The 15,752-nt window shown below is 35.5% G+C and overlaps 1 long non-coding RNA gene across 2 annotated transcripts; it reads left to right on the forward strand.

Moving 5' to 3' along the window:
- Nucleotides 1-11,540: 11,540 nt before the first annotated feature.
- LOC110916111 lies at nucleotides 11,541-14,102 on the forward strand. Of its 2 annotated transcripts, XR_004871334.1 has the most exons (5): nucleotides 11,541-11,932; nucleotides 12,621-12,689; nucleotides 13,218-13,290; nucleotides 13,394-13,833; nucleotides 13,894-14,102. It is a non-coding gene; the product is annotated as an uncharacterized LOC110916111 (long non-coding RNA). The 2 variants fall into 2 exon arrangements; XR_004871332.1 differs by having other exon boundaries at nucleotides 11,544-11,932; nucleotides 13,394-14,102.
- The last annotated feature ends 1,650 nt before the right edge of the window (nucleotides 14,103-15,752 follow it).

The raw sequence follows: 15,752 nt of genomic DNA on the forward strand, positions 1-15,752 counted from the left end.
ATTGCCGCCTCCATTTACACTATTACTGTAATTATCATCGCGAGTGCGTTTGCTATAATTGGCTTGGGAAGCTTCAGCAGGGCTCTTAACAGCAGCGACGATTGCCGGGATAGCATTGGCTATTCCCTGGGCAACGATATTTTCTATATCTTGTCTATTAAGAAAATGATCCTCATTGTGTTGTTCGGATTGATTAACTTCATTGACTGGTTCATTTACTGCGTTTTCCATCTGATTATTAACAATACATATAAATTATTGGCACAAAAATGGATACTAGTTAACACAACAAGGAAATCACAACATAGTCAAGTCAACACGTATAGCCAAAATCATCGTCCTTGCGACATATGTATATTTTTAAAAGTAGTATGCATCAATACAAACCATCTACTTTACAAAAGTTTTATTTTTAGTTATTATTATTATACAATATTATATTATTATTATACAAACACACAACCATAGTTAGCTAGCCTTTCAGAAACAACGCTCCCTCTCGTCGTATTTCTATGTGATGTTTTCCCCCACTTCTCGAATCCGGCTTCCCGCATCCACCAATTCCTCACCATAGCGGCGTAATTCGGCAACATTTTCTCCGCACATAGGTGGGAATGGTGCAGGTTCAGGATCAAATTGGGGAAAAAAATTTGGGGTTATTCATGAAGTTCTGAAAATGCCAGTCGCTCGTCCACCATTCTTCCAGCTGGCCTGTAACAGGTTGGGGGTTGACGATAGGGTCTGGAATAGCGAGTTCCAAATTAATTGGAAGTTGTGATTGGGCTGGGAAATTGAAAAGGTTTTCATCGGCAGGTCCGATGAGGTCACAATTTACAAGCCTTCGATCAAGCTCTTCCCAAGGTGGCATCTCCTGGGTCTGACCTGAGCTTTCCCCTATTTCCTTTCCTTTCCCTTTGTCCTTTGGGTCCTCTGTCTTTTTCACCTTTTGTGCAGCTGGCTTCTTCCTTCGTCCGCGTTTCTAATCCAAAATTCTCCTCCTTTTCTTAGGTTTAGGTTTCTCCTGAGGCTTGGCCTGGAATACTAGTGGCTCTTCAGTATCTGCTTGATACCCAGACGGGTTTCCTGTTATATCCATATTGGTGGTATGGATTGTAAAGTTTCGGAATGCCTCCGACAGCTCATTCATGCTGTTAGCACACATGAAGAAACACACAAATTCAAGTTAAAATTTTATCCATCAAATTAAATTTTCACAGAATCACAAAATGGAAATTTGACAAATTAAGTATTGCTAAATACTTAATAGGCTTAAATTAGTGGCTCTCATACCACCTTTTTCTGTCACGGCCCCCGGCCCAGTTTTACCTGATTCAAAAGTCGCGGACAGAAACCCGTGGTATTGGTGTTTTATTAGGCAGCAGAAATTTTTAACATGATCGTCTAAACTGAAAACACCCATTTATTTTTATTTCAAATTCCGGGACAAACCCCGTAATTTACAATAGAGGAATTTCATTGGGAAATCCCCTGTTTACAAAAAAAAAAACATGTTTATTTATTTACTGAGCCACTTTCTTCAAGCTGGTAGTGCTACACGGCACTTTTTCCTTGTTCACAGTAAATCACCTGAAACATGTTTAAAAAGATTTTTATTAGCGGGGAAATACTGGCGAGTCATTCAATTTGCACAAAATGACACATTGGAACAATTTACAGCATTAATGGTTTTCATATTTGCCCCTATCTTAAATTAGCCGGTTCAGTTGTCACTCGACCGAATCTATGACTGTGGACATATCACTAATTAGGCTCGCCCACCTAAAGTGATAAATCGTTAGTAGTAATGTGCACAAACCCCCACTTACTACCAGTAATTAAAGATTAGCAAAGACTTAATCACTGCAAAGTATAACTGGAAAACAATTAGGGTTTTGCAAACAATTTGATAAAAAAAATGAATCACATTGCAGGCTTAGTTGGACAGAGTTTTGCCTACTGATTAAGCTTGGTAACCTAGTTGAATAACAATGCACACGAAACTAGGTTAGTAACTTAATACAACATTTATGATAAACTCACGAAATCAAAACCCTCACGACGAATGACAAAGTATAGCCCGAATTTGGGCAGCACTTAAACATCCATCGGATCGGTTTCAATCGATCGGACATTGTATCATAGCAATGATCGAGTTATTACCCCGTAATCGTAGCGGCGTTTCCCTACTTTGAACGTGATTTTTAAACAGAAAGATGGTGATTTTGGTGAATTTCTCGAGCACAAACGAAATGCCCATGCGCATCCCATTTATAGCTGAAAATTGGTTTTGTCGCGGCCCGCGTAAACTCGAATAACATCTTACGCGGCCCGCGAGGGCCACCCTAGCTACGGCTATGTCACACCCCAACCGATGGCAGAATCATCGGGGCATGGCACTGAGCGAAACATATTGTCCAGAAGTTTCCATAACAATTATCATTACTATTCAATTTATATAATACGTCCCATACCATACCTTAAATAGCAAACAAATTATTACAGATAACATCAAGTCAAATATTTTGTTCCGACAACTCAGATTTTAAATATAAAAATTGTTCAAATGCTTCTAGAGACTCGATCTGCAAGATCTACAGACAACTATGCTATAGACGCTTATTCTAAGCTTGCCTTCCTAGCAGATAAGCATCCTAATTTCCTGTCACATACGTTAAAATAAAGTCAATACATAAAATGTAAAGGTGAGCATACAAGTTTGATAATAGCATATAGAGTTCGAAATAGTTTACGCATAACCAGCACGTATACAGAGGAAAACGAAGCATGTTAATTATCGACATGGATCTATCGATACCAATGACTGCGGGTTGACTGCCCGAGGCAGTTCGCAATACATGATTACCACTGTAATCCATGCAAGTAATTGTCCTTAACAACCCTCGTGTGAACGGGTGCTGAGTCCAAACTATAGTACTATCGTCATTAAGGCAGGTAGACAGCATTCCACGTGTAAACATAACAACAAGCATTCATTTAGTCATGTAATACATGCGGTAATGGTTAGCGCTTGAAATAAGTGAGTAGTGTGTTCGATTATGATTTAGAAAAAGTAACGTATGTAACACCCAAAAGTGCTAAAGCAAAAAGGGTTCGAGTATACTCACAGTGATTGATGGATTGAAGGGAGCACTTGAGAGTAGGGTTAGCCTGAATAGTTCGATATCATAACGGTAAGCAACGCGTAAAACGTAAACAAGTGTTGGAGGGTCGAACAGCCTGGTCGATCGGACGGTAGGTCCGATCGGACGGCTTGATTATTCGGTTAACCAGTTCATTCGGACAGTCTGTCCGGTCGGTCAGTAGGCCGATCGGATGGACTGTTTGAGTGGATTGTTTCTTCCTTTGAGAAGGATGTGTTTGTGTATGATGGTTTGACCTTTTGAGGTTTTCGTTGTAGTATTTGAAAGCATTGAAGTATCCTTACCTTTCAGGTCGATCGATCGAACGGATCGTTCGATCGGTCGGCTTAACCGATCGGTTAGGTACTTCAACAACAAGTTCTTATCAGGGTGTCACCTGGTCGGACGGCTCGACCGATCGGGTGGCACTCGAACGTGTTGAACAAGTTGCAAATCGATTAAGTGTTGAAGCATAGTATCTGATGATCCGAAGAGTAATTCAAATCAGACCGCAGTCCGATCGAACAGCATTTCGTTCAACACTAGGCTTCATGAAATTGTTAAAGTGTGGGGCCATGTGCTAGCCGATCGGTTGACCTGGTCGATCGGCTGGCTTGTCCGATCGGCTAGGTTGTCCGTTCGGACAGTCAGCCCGATCGGTCAGCTTCCTGACCGGGTCGGCCTATTCGTCTAACACTTAGCTGTTTTGATTTGTTTGACGTTATATCGAGGTACTATGACAACGAGTTGAACCATAGAACCCTTGTTCTTACTTGTTTCTCCTGCTCGGACAGGAATCGCCCAAATCCGGCCGGTGAACTATTCGGAACGGAGTTTAACGTTTAATCCGAAGTCGGTGAACCTCTGGATAGAATCCGGATCTTGAGTGGCGCAACCGCCGGAGTGATTAGCAAGTCGGCATAAGCTCCGTTCCTATCGGTTTGAAGGCGTTGAGTGTAAAAGAGTTGAAAGAAAGTTGGAAAACATTCTTTCAATTCTTTTCACCGTGTAAATGTTTAGATCTATGATAGATCTTTGTTTGTTTATGTGGAAATCGGCTAGATCCAAGTTATTCTTGGTGGATTGAAGCCAAAACATGAAGTTCTTCAAGAACACCATGATGACATCATCCTAGAACACTTGAATCTTGATGATTTCATGGTTAAAAATCAAGATTTGAAAGATAGAAAGGTGTAAGAGTGTGTATATATCAAGAAAGTACAAGATTTAGGATGAAATCTTACCGGAATCGGAAGGAATCTGAGGAAAGAAGGGGAGCACGAGCTGGTCGGTCAGAGGTTTCCAAAAGTAGAAAGTTTGAAAGTGACAAGGGGTATTTATAGGATGCCATAAAAGGAAAGGGCTGGCCGATCGGCCAGGTATCCCGATCAGACAGCCTTTCCAATCGGACAGCCTTTCCGATCGGACAGCAGTCCGGTTGGCTGGGCTGTTCGATCGGCTGAGAGCCTGATCGTTCAGCTGCCTGATTCGAGTGTTCGGGGCGACGATTTTTGATATTTCGATTGCGATTGAGGAGAATACGATAGAGTTTCCTATTCAAATTACTTTTAATCCCAACCACTATATCTAACATACAGTCACCTATGTCTCGCGCTGTCTTTTCGCCACCAATTATCATAATTCGATTTTGATTGAGTTCGATTGAGTTTCGAGTTTCGATTGATTACCACACATAACATAAAGTAGACACTCACAAGTAACACATAAGGCACACATACACGTATATTAACACCAAAATTCGCATAATTCGAGTCTCGAGTTCGATGATGATTAGATTAGCTCGATTATTGATTAATTGACTTTATCGCATTGTTACTTCCTATTATTCACAGTCGTAATGCGGTTCGCGTCGATAAATAAACTTCGATTAATTCGATTTCAGCATATACTCCACATAATACAACTAACGTAATCGCAAACATAAAATAGACTAACTATGGTCAAAGGAGTCAATTTTGACTTTGACTTTGACTTTGACATTCGGTAACACGGGGTGTTACAGGCTAGGGCTGCCGTGTCACACCCTAGGTCTGCCACGTGTCTGACACGTGGCCTAAAGCTTATCCAGAGATTAGCCTAACTGTCACGCCCCGCGTAGACTATCCTTAAGTCTTACGCGGCCCGCGACAAACCAATAAAATTGAATTTCTTGATTTTTTCACAAGGGTTAGGGTTTTAGGGGTCCGAGTTTTCACTTACGGAGTGTTGTGGGGCATTTTTGCAGGTCATTACGCCTTCCATGATCCGGCCTCAATAATTACACATAACAGTGCACCACAATCAGTCCTTTTTGAAAAGTTGGATCGCACTAAACGTTCCTTTTGATTGGGGTCCAACGTATCAACCTTCTTGTCCTTATATACCCCAGCTCTCGTACACATGTAATACTTAATATGTAATACACCTTTGGCGTTTATCTTTTCAGTCCCTTTCCTGACTGAAAAACCACAAGCCTTGGCATACGTAACATACATTGAATAACAATCATCGAGGCTTGTGGATATCATGTCCATTCTGGGCTTTATTTCTTCACTAACGTCAGGAATGATAAATGGTAAACCAGTTTTGGGTCAAAACCTTTCACTCGAGGAAGCAACTTCGTCTGAGAAAAGACAGTGAGGAAACAAATTTCAGAAAAAACACCATTAAAAATAGAAATGTCTCGCAATAACATTATAGATGAAAACGCCATTAATTGAATAATAAACAAGACATAATAAACACATAATTTTAAAACGTCATAATAAAAACACCAAAATACACACACCATAACTTTATTGATTAACAAATATGATGAATTAACAATACTAATGCAGCGTGATAATGAAAACGCCATGAGATGAATAATTAAAAACAGTTAACAACATGAATAATTAACAAATATAACATGATAATGAAAACGCCATAGTTAACAAAACTGATGTTTAAACAAATTAACAAATAGTAATAACTGATGTTTACAAATGCTACGAAATAATATTCGAAACTAATCAGGTGTAAAGCGCTAATGATCGTAAAAACATAAGAAAAGTACTAAATCCGAAATGACAATTAAAATTAATAATGAAACCCAATTATCAGTTCTTAGTAATTGTTTAACTACCAACTAAAACGCGAATAAATTGGATATATGAACAACGCCATTGAAAGCATACAACACATTATGAAAAATTAATTGAAAAAAAAAACAATGAAACAAGCATAAAAGAACAAAATGTCATATCTGTTGTATATGTGTTGCATGATTTTCTAGAACAAAAATATGAATCGTCATCAGATATTACTTGGTCGAACAGAATCCACGTTATACGCCATAGATCTGAGAAAGCTTGGAAAGGAGGTAACAACTAATACGAAATCTTTGGAGTTTTAATTCGAAACAGATTTATAATGTGAATAAGGAGAGAACGTACAAAAGGACAGTCGTACCCCAGCATATCATTTAGCGCCCCCTGCCACATATTGGGCCAAGATTCGTTCTCACCGTTCTCACACTTTAGGGCGTTTTCTCCTGATCCCGTACCTATATATATATGGGATGGTTAAAATAAGAACCAAGATGAGTTGTGAGAACTGTGAGAACCAATCATAACCATTGATCAACACAAGATGAAAGACTTAGATTAAGTGTTGGGTTTGATTTAGACTTAAGTGTTTTTCTTTATTTAAAAATTTATTGAAAGTACTTTTAGGGCTACAATTGTAATTTGGCCATTTGTACTATGTCTGAGAAAAATCACATCACATCACAAATTGTCAGGAAACATTAAAATTCCTCATTCTTTCTCCTACAAGGACAAAAGTCCAATAGAAATCCCTTTTTTACATAAGCGTAAAAAAATAAAATTATGTTTTGATACAAAAATTTACATTACATATATAAAACAAAACGGCTTCAATCCTTGATCTTGATCTTCATTATCATCATCCAGAAAAAGGCCAACGTCGAAATTTTGTTTCTTAAAACTTCAACCCCTTATAACACATACAAACACCACCAGACCGCCGCCCTTACTCGCCACAACCACCACAAGAACCACAAGCCTTGACCCCCCCCCCCAATCACTAGCCTTCAACTCCCTATGTAAACCTAACAAACCCCTTGTAAAACCAAAGAAATCCTTATGTAAACCTAACAAAATCCCCCTGTAAACCCTATGAATTTTGTTCTTAAAACTTTCAACATGCCCCTTCTCCAAACCACACAGAGCATTATTCATCTACTCACAAAAACACAAAAAAAATTGTTACGAATTATCAGCATCAAAACAAACTAAACACAAGAGTAGATTGGGTGAGAAATCACCAAAACCTATATCTAAAAACCAAATAAAAACAACTAATTTATAACCCACTCTGGTCGACACCCACAACCTAGATCTAACAAATACAATTCTCTTCAACTCAAAAACATAATGAATTTTCACAAGGTCTAGATTTACCAAATTATATGTTTACCTTTTGTATCACAGAATTTTGAGACCACATAAAGTCTCCTAAAAATTTTTTGAAACCTAGACGTTTACCAAATTATATGTTTACCTTTTGTATCACATAATTTTAAGACAATATCAAGTCTCCCAACAAATTTTAAAACCTTGAAATTCAAAACTGAGAGCAAAATTAAGAATTTTAAAACTAAAAATTCAATAATTAAAATTGAATTGAAATACCCAACAACCAGAATTAAAACCAAATACGAGTCGAATACAAACCCTAGATTCAACTGATAAAACACCCAAGCCCTAAATTGAACCATTCATGAACACAACATCAAATTTCATGAAAAATAAACCAAAAAACATAAATAGTCAACAAAAATTATTAACTTCTTACAACATATTAGCATGTTGAAGATGCGCGTCAAAAACTTTGAAAGAATCCTTGAAATTATTTCTCAACGATCCCGCATACATCTCTATTTTTTATTTCAATTTAGGTTTACACAAATACACACACCATCCTAAAACATTCTTCTTTTTCTTCCCATCTGTTTTATCAACATCGCTTCCCATAGGCCCACCAGCGCACCACCTGACCACCATAGCACAATCGACTCCATCACAACCACCATGCACTGTCGTTTGTTGAAAGTGGAGTCCGGGAAAGGCCTAATTCTTATGATTTTTAGAAGAAAACGAGAGAAACAAAGAGATGGAATGGGTTATGATTCTTAGATGGAATGGGTTTTGATTCCTACATATATATATATATACACACACATTTTATTTTCTTTTTAATTAACACAATAATAGTAACATAAAAAAAGAATGAAAAAATAAAAATAAAAAAATATTGTGTTAAAAGTAGTTTTCTCAAAGTTTTCTAATGATCATATATATATAGAGAGAGAGAAAGAGAGAAAGTGTAAAATACAATATTCCTTAACGTGCGACCAATACGCGACAAAAACATAACATGCGTAATTATTTGATACAACATGCGTGATTAGTGTTCGTTTTAATTAGCCTTGGATTGATCAATTTCGTCCAATTTGTTTCAGTTTTCTTTTCGTTTCAATTCAAATTGGCCATTGTTCGGTTAATTTCATTGAATTGTGTTCAATTTCATCTTTGATTTTGAAAATTTTCATCAGAAAGGCGACTCGAAATCAAACCGTAGAACAAAGGATGAAGGAACATGACCAAGCTTTGATTCAGACCGTAGAACAGAGAATGCAGGAACATGACCAAGCTTTGATTCGATTGGAGTCAGCAGTCACTAACAATGGTATCAAACCGTAGAAAAGGGGATGCGATTTTGAACTGGGAGTTAGGTCATGCGTGATTATAGGTATATAACGTTCGTGATTAATGTTTTCAACATGCGTGATTAGGGTTTTTGAGTTTTATAACGTGCGTGATTTACAAATGAAAGTGCGTAATTATAGGTCGTATCGGTCGCACGTTAAGAGCTATTGTACGTTAACCTTCCTATATATATATATATATATATATATATATATATATATAAAGTGTAACGCCCAATAAGGGCTTATCGTACGCTCGTACGATATTGTGAAATTGCATGTTATAAAAAAGCATGTTGGAAATCGCATTTTGGTATTTTTGATGAAATCGCATGTTGGTTTTTTTGTAGCAATTTCTCATGTTGGTAAATATGAAGAAATCGCATGATGGTATATAAAGCAATTTCGCATGTTGGTTTTTCAACACAAATCGCATGTTCAAGAGTGAATTCACACCAGATCATACGGCTGAGGTGATCGCGTACATATTGTACGATAAGAGCCATTGTACGTTAACCTAACCCTATATATATATATATATATATATATATATATATAGGGTAAGGTTCATGCGAGAACCACCTTTATTGCGAGAACCAATGTGAACACAACCTAAAATAGCTAAAAATACCTTTAAAAAAAACCTAACCCCCCCCCCAAACCCTAAACCCCCCCCCCCCCACAACGCTAAATGCTAAAAACTAAAACCCCCAAAAAACAACCCCCCCCCCCCAATAAAAAAAACCTAAACCACCCCCCAAAAACTTAAACCACCCCCCCCCCCTCCCCCAAACTAAAATGCTAAAAACTAAACCCCCAAAAAACCTAAAAAAACTAAAAAAATCAAAAAAAACACAAAAAAAAAAATTTTAATATTTTTTTTTGTTAAAATCGCTACTTTAAGTAGCAAAAAAAAATTTAAAAACAAATTTTTAAATATTTTTTTTGGCTACTAAAAGTAGCGATTTTTTTAATAAAAAAATAAAAATAAAAAATTTTGTGTGTTTTTTAGCTATTTTTAGGTATTTTTGGTTGTGTTCACATTGGTTCTAGCGGTTGTCGCAATAAAGGGTGATTTCTAACGGATCTTTGTCCTATATATATATATATATATATATATATATATACCCTATATATATAGGGTAGCCAACTCCCACTTATCTTACATATATGTAACAAGATTGAGGATCCTGTAAAAAGGGGTTTGAGTGTGAGAATTGTAAGAAATATTGTGGGGCTGACATCTGTCCTTGAGTTATATTAATTCAAAAGTGTTAAAAAGTAATTTACTCAATAATTCAATTAAATGATAAGTATTCCAATAACCGTCTGGGAGTTATTTTAGGATTCTGATTTGTTTTTTTTTAAGATCCTTTAAGAATCTATGATTTATTTGTCATCTCGTATAAATCTTCAAGTTTGCAAGAAGTTATCATCATCATTGTAATACGGTTTCTTTATTCTGTGCGAAAATCTATTGTGTGGTGTTTTAAACCTGCATTCAAGGTGTTTTAAACCTGCAGTCCAGTATGTGTTCTTCGTATGGTGTTTTAAACTTGTGTTCATAGTGTTTTAAACCTGCAGTCCAGTATGTGTTCTTCGTATGGTGTTTTAAACGTGCATTTATGGTGTTTTAAACCTGCAGTCCAGTATGTGTTCTTTGTATATTGTTCACATAGTGTTTTAAACCTGCATTTACACCTACATTCATGGTGTTTTACACTTGCATTCCAGTATATGTTCTTCGTATGGTGTATTAAACCTTTATTCCAGTAGGCTTCATATCATGCAATACTTAATTTTTTATCTATATAAATATAACAATATGGTACTCATATTAAAGATAAAAAAAACTCGTTATTATGGTGTAATTTATTTAAAAAAAAACATTACGTATAAAAAGTTATTGATGTTCAAAAAAGATGGATGGAACTTGCATGTGCATTAAATTTGATGACAGTTTCTTTATTTAAAAAGGCAATATAAAAAGACACTATTACCCCTAATCTAGCCAAATTAGTCAAGAAAAAACATAATTTACATTTTAAGCTCTTCTTGATCTCAACCAGTCTAAAAAACACACAAAATTTTTTTAATATTTTTTATAAAAATCGCTACTTTTAGTATTCAAAAGAATTTTTAGTTTTTTTTGTTAACGAAAAGTAGCGATTTTTATAAAAGAAATACGTGATTTTTAGATTTTTTTTTAGTTATTTTTGGTTGTGTTCACACTAGTTCTCGGGGTTCTCGCAATAAAGGGTGGTTCCTAACGGATCTTTCTCCTATATATATATATATATATATATATATATATATATATATATATATATATATATATATATATATATATATATATATATATATATTTGTGTGTGTTATATAATGATAATGCATATATATTAATGCAAACACTTTTATAATTCTAGAAAAAAAAAATGAATGCTCGTTTATACTATTTTAACAGCTTAAACTACACTAAATCTGTTTTGGCAGGGCTTAAATCATTGACTTAAAGGGAAGCAACATCTAACTTCAATGGCTTTATCAGTTCGACCCAATACATTTATATATACTCTAATTTGCAACATAAAGGTGCATTGATTGTTGTAACATGTGTTTCTATTGTGTTCCATGCTTTAGTGTTTGTATTTTGAGCATTCATGATTATACATTTGTTGTAAATTCATCCCACAAAATCGCAGGAGAGAGTGGGAGACAAAAACGTCAATGGAAACCCTATCTCCCACCGCCCTCTTCTCCGTCTTCCCGTCGCTCCTACATCCGCTCCGGCGCCTCCTTCACTCTCCTCAACAACGCATCAACCTGGCCATAGATCAGTTGTCGAATATCTCACCAACAAAAGTGCCGATTGACGATCAAATCGGTGCTAGATTCAGCTTCAATCGATCAGTATTTCGGACTCACGGAATCAGACGCACGTAATCCGACTTTATCAACTTTGTTTAGGGTTCCGATGCGTCGAAAACCTAATCAGACGGTGTTAGAAGACGTCAGGGTTCCGGTAAGCCCCGTTTCCATCTGCTGTTCGATTTGCCTATCTCTGTTTCATCCGGTTCATAGGTTAGGGTTTTTCTTTGTTGTGTGCATATAAGAGTATGTGATTTGGCAAAATTGACTTCGTAACTAAAAACCTGGGAACTGGCCGTCATACATACTCGAAATCAACTAATAACAACATGTTGTGAAATTAGGCAACATAATTTAGGGACGATACTGAAAAAGTAGTCTTGATTAGTGATGAGTGATCATGCTTTTCCTAATTTTTAAATCTGTTGGATAGAAAAAAGGTGGAAATGGGAAAAAGGCTTTTAACGAATCATGATTCTTATACAGGTTGAATATTTTGGTCCTATTACAAAGTAACAACTTCACAGCCCTACTAATATTATTTTTTTGTGACCCAAAATAGATAGTTAGTTTCAACTGTTGATCATTAGTTTCTCTAATCTAGATTATTACTCAAGAAAATCCAAAATTTTAAATAGCGGATTTGTGAACTTCATAGCACAACCTTGACGAAAATGTTCTTCAAATTTTTCTCGCCTAACTGCTACACTTTAGACAACATCTACATTTTATTTCAAAGTTGAACTTGGTTTGTTATTATCTCAAAGGATAATATGTATACATTACTTATACCATTATACTGTACTGCTGTAAATTATATAGTATGTGGTTTGTGTTTTCAGCATGCTAAACATGCAGTTGTTTTCGCACAACTTGAAGTCAATGGTACATGCATTTATAGCCCAGATCAGGTAAAAAGATGATAATGTGTCAAAATGTTCGTATAGCCAATTGTGGTCATAAAATTGGTTTGGACGGTGTTGATAACAACCTTATCTGGTATGAATTGAAAGGAAAAATCATTGTATAAGACACTTCTGATACTAATAATAACCAGTGGCGGACCCATAATTTTTTTGTTGGGAGTGCGGATGAGGTGTTCAACCATATTTTCAAGGGGTGCGGTCGGTTTTTTGCCTAAAATATACACTAAATTTCTTTTTTCTAGGGGTGCGGCCGCTCACCCTGGCCAAAAGCTAGGTCCGCCCATGATAATAACCTTAATCAACATTCAGGTTTGGCAAACTACAGATTCTTAGACATAATTTGTTGAATTCGTTGAATTATGTTGCTGATGTTTTCACTAGAAGGGCAATATTTGAGTGCAATAAAAGATCCGCTCAAGATTTTTTTAATTATAAGTTTCATGGCTTATATATCATTATCTTCTATTTTACTCTCTAATATTTTGTCATACATCGCGACACTTGATTTCATAGATTTGAAGCTCTTATGGCACCCTTGACATCTGGTCGTGTGACAATTGTAGCGAGTTCAATGAACACGACAAAGGTACTACAAGTTGCTGACATGCTTATATTTAATTTGTTTTTATAAGAACCATAGATTAGCTTAAATTCTATCTATTTAGTTTTATTTCTATCTATTCAATAAGGTACTCTCTATAAGACGAGTCTTCTATATGAAACCAAACGAGCCCGAGGTTCTTTTGCTTGATTATCCAAGCCATAAAAGGCGGCTTTTACCTCTTGTAGCAAAGACGTGCCGGTGGTTTGACGGTGGTGTTCTCCTTTCTCTTATTTGTCTTCTAAATTCCACATTGTCAATTCTTTACTCAAGTTTCTAAGGTTCGTCAACCTCGATTTTAGTATTAATTTGTTTGTGTTTTTAATAACTTCTTTTTGATGCTTTGTATAGTTCGATTGCTTGCATAAGTGACCGCAAATCTGTAGCAGTTTCGGTCAATAAGATCATAATGATTTGATAATTTACAGCTTTTGAATGCTTAATTGATGTATAAGAATTAATAATGGAGCGGGTTGTCTTTAGTTTGGTGGGCTTTGGTTGCCAACTGGAGGAAAGAAAACTTAGAGGGTAAGTAATTATATTCAAGATTTGAGAATTGGCAGTGGTAATTTCAAGTTATATTTGCAGATGCAAGGAACAATAATGGAACCTCGACAACTTTGTTGACTATGCACTCCAATGAGGTTGCAAAAACGAGCCGGCTAGAACAAAAGATCCAAAAATGGAACACTCCTTATGCTATAAATGTAGTTTTTGTTTTCGTATGTAAATGTAGATTTGGCTTTTTTGTCTTGCAACTTTTTATTTTGCAATAAGAGAATACAATGAGACATCAATTGGTGTTTACTAATTAGGAATACAAGCATGAGACATCAATAAATTGATATTAATTTAGGAATATGACGGTTTACCAAGTTCAGACCCGCCGATGAGCGCCGGTATCGTTTTTGGACAATCATTGGTGTTTAAGAAAGCGTGTTCCAGCTGAGACACTATCTTATGTAATTAACTCAATCGATGCGACTCAATGGCAACCCATTGAATATAAATATCGCCCCGCCACATCGCGGCGGGTTGCGTTTCTAGTTTAACCTCTAAAATATTATTTACCATCATGTGTGTGTTTCTTGTCGTTAAAACACTTGATTCCAAAGTGAAAACCAAATCAGAATGGAAAAATGTGAAGCGGAATCTTGAGTAAAGTTTTGTTTCTTTGACTTGTTAAAACCGAAGAAACATAATCTAACATCATTCAATAAAATAAATTAAAGAAAACAACTTTGGAGATTTTCTTTGCTAATTATCATTATATGTTGGACCCCAAGAGAGTGGACTATTATTAAAGCAGATGCTTGTTAATAACTTTAATTTTTGTTGTTTGTATTTTATAAATTATTTCTATAACAACTCTTTAAAAGGTGATTTAAGACATTATATATATAAGATATAAAGTGTATTTTCTCAACAACATTCATCATGTATTAGGTGTCTTTTATTAAAATATATGAAATAATTATAATTAAACATAACCACTAAATCTTGGAGTTTTTTTTTTTTTTTTCTAAAAGGGTGTTATTGAAAAACTTATTTATTAAATAGGTGATTTAAAAAATATTTATCAAAATATGTGTTTTTTAAACTTACTTTTTTTCACCCCTAATTCTATTGGATAAAAAGAGTTACTTTTTAAAAAGGGTAATTGGTCTGTAATAATCTCACCTAAACCTTATTGGTCGTTAATAATTCCACCTCAGAATATTCCTCCCACCAGTCTCACCTTTCACATATTTTTCCTACAATGGTCCTCTGTTAAAAAAACTTAACCGTTAAGTTTTTTTTCCAAATTACAAACAAATGTTTTTTAGGGCTTTTGATCAGAATGATGATACGAGTCCATTGATGTAAAACTTATTTCGAAATGGTGCTCCAAGTGACTTGATTTTGGTTAAGTGGAAATTTAAACACCCGAATTGAAGCGCAGTTTTCATCGTTTGAAGCACCGTTTCGATTCAAGTTTTATATCAATAGACTTGTATCGTCGTTCTAATCAAAATCCCTAAAAATACGTTTGTAATTTGGAAAAACAAACTTAACTTAGTTAAGTTTTTTTAACGGGTGACCATTGTATGAAAAATAGGTGAAAGGTGAGACTAGTGGGGGAAATATTCTGAGGTAAGATTATTAATGGCCAATAAGGTATAGATAGGATTATTAAATGTCAATTTCCCTTTTAAAAATATATTATCAATAAGATTTAAAGGAAAAAAGTGATACTAAATAATAAATTGGATCGTGAGATTTAAAAAAAAAGTTTATTTCACGGTTATTCAACTTTTTTATTAAAATTTTATATAACTAGAATTGCGACCCGTCGCAATGCGGCGGGGATTCTTTAGTTATAACTAAGTCGATCTAGGACCCAAACGTTATGTTAAACCTGTCAAACGGGAAAAAAATAGACGATGTAGAAACGTTCACCCACACAC

Source organism: Helianthus annuus, chromosome 11 (genome assembly GCF_002127325.2).
Source record: "Helianthus annuus cultivar XRQ/B chromosome 11, HanXRQr2.0-SUNRISE, whole genome shotgun sequence".
Classification (NCBI taxonomy): Eukaryota; Viridiplantae; Streptophyta; class Magnoliopsida; order Asterales; family Asteraceae; genus Helianthus; species Helianthus annuus.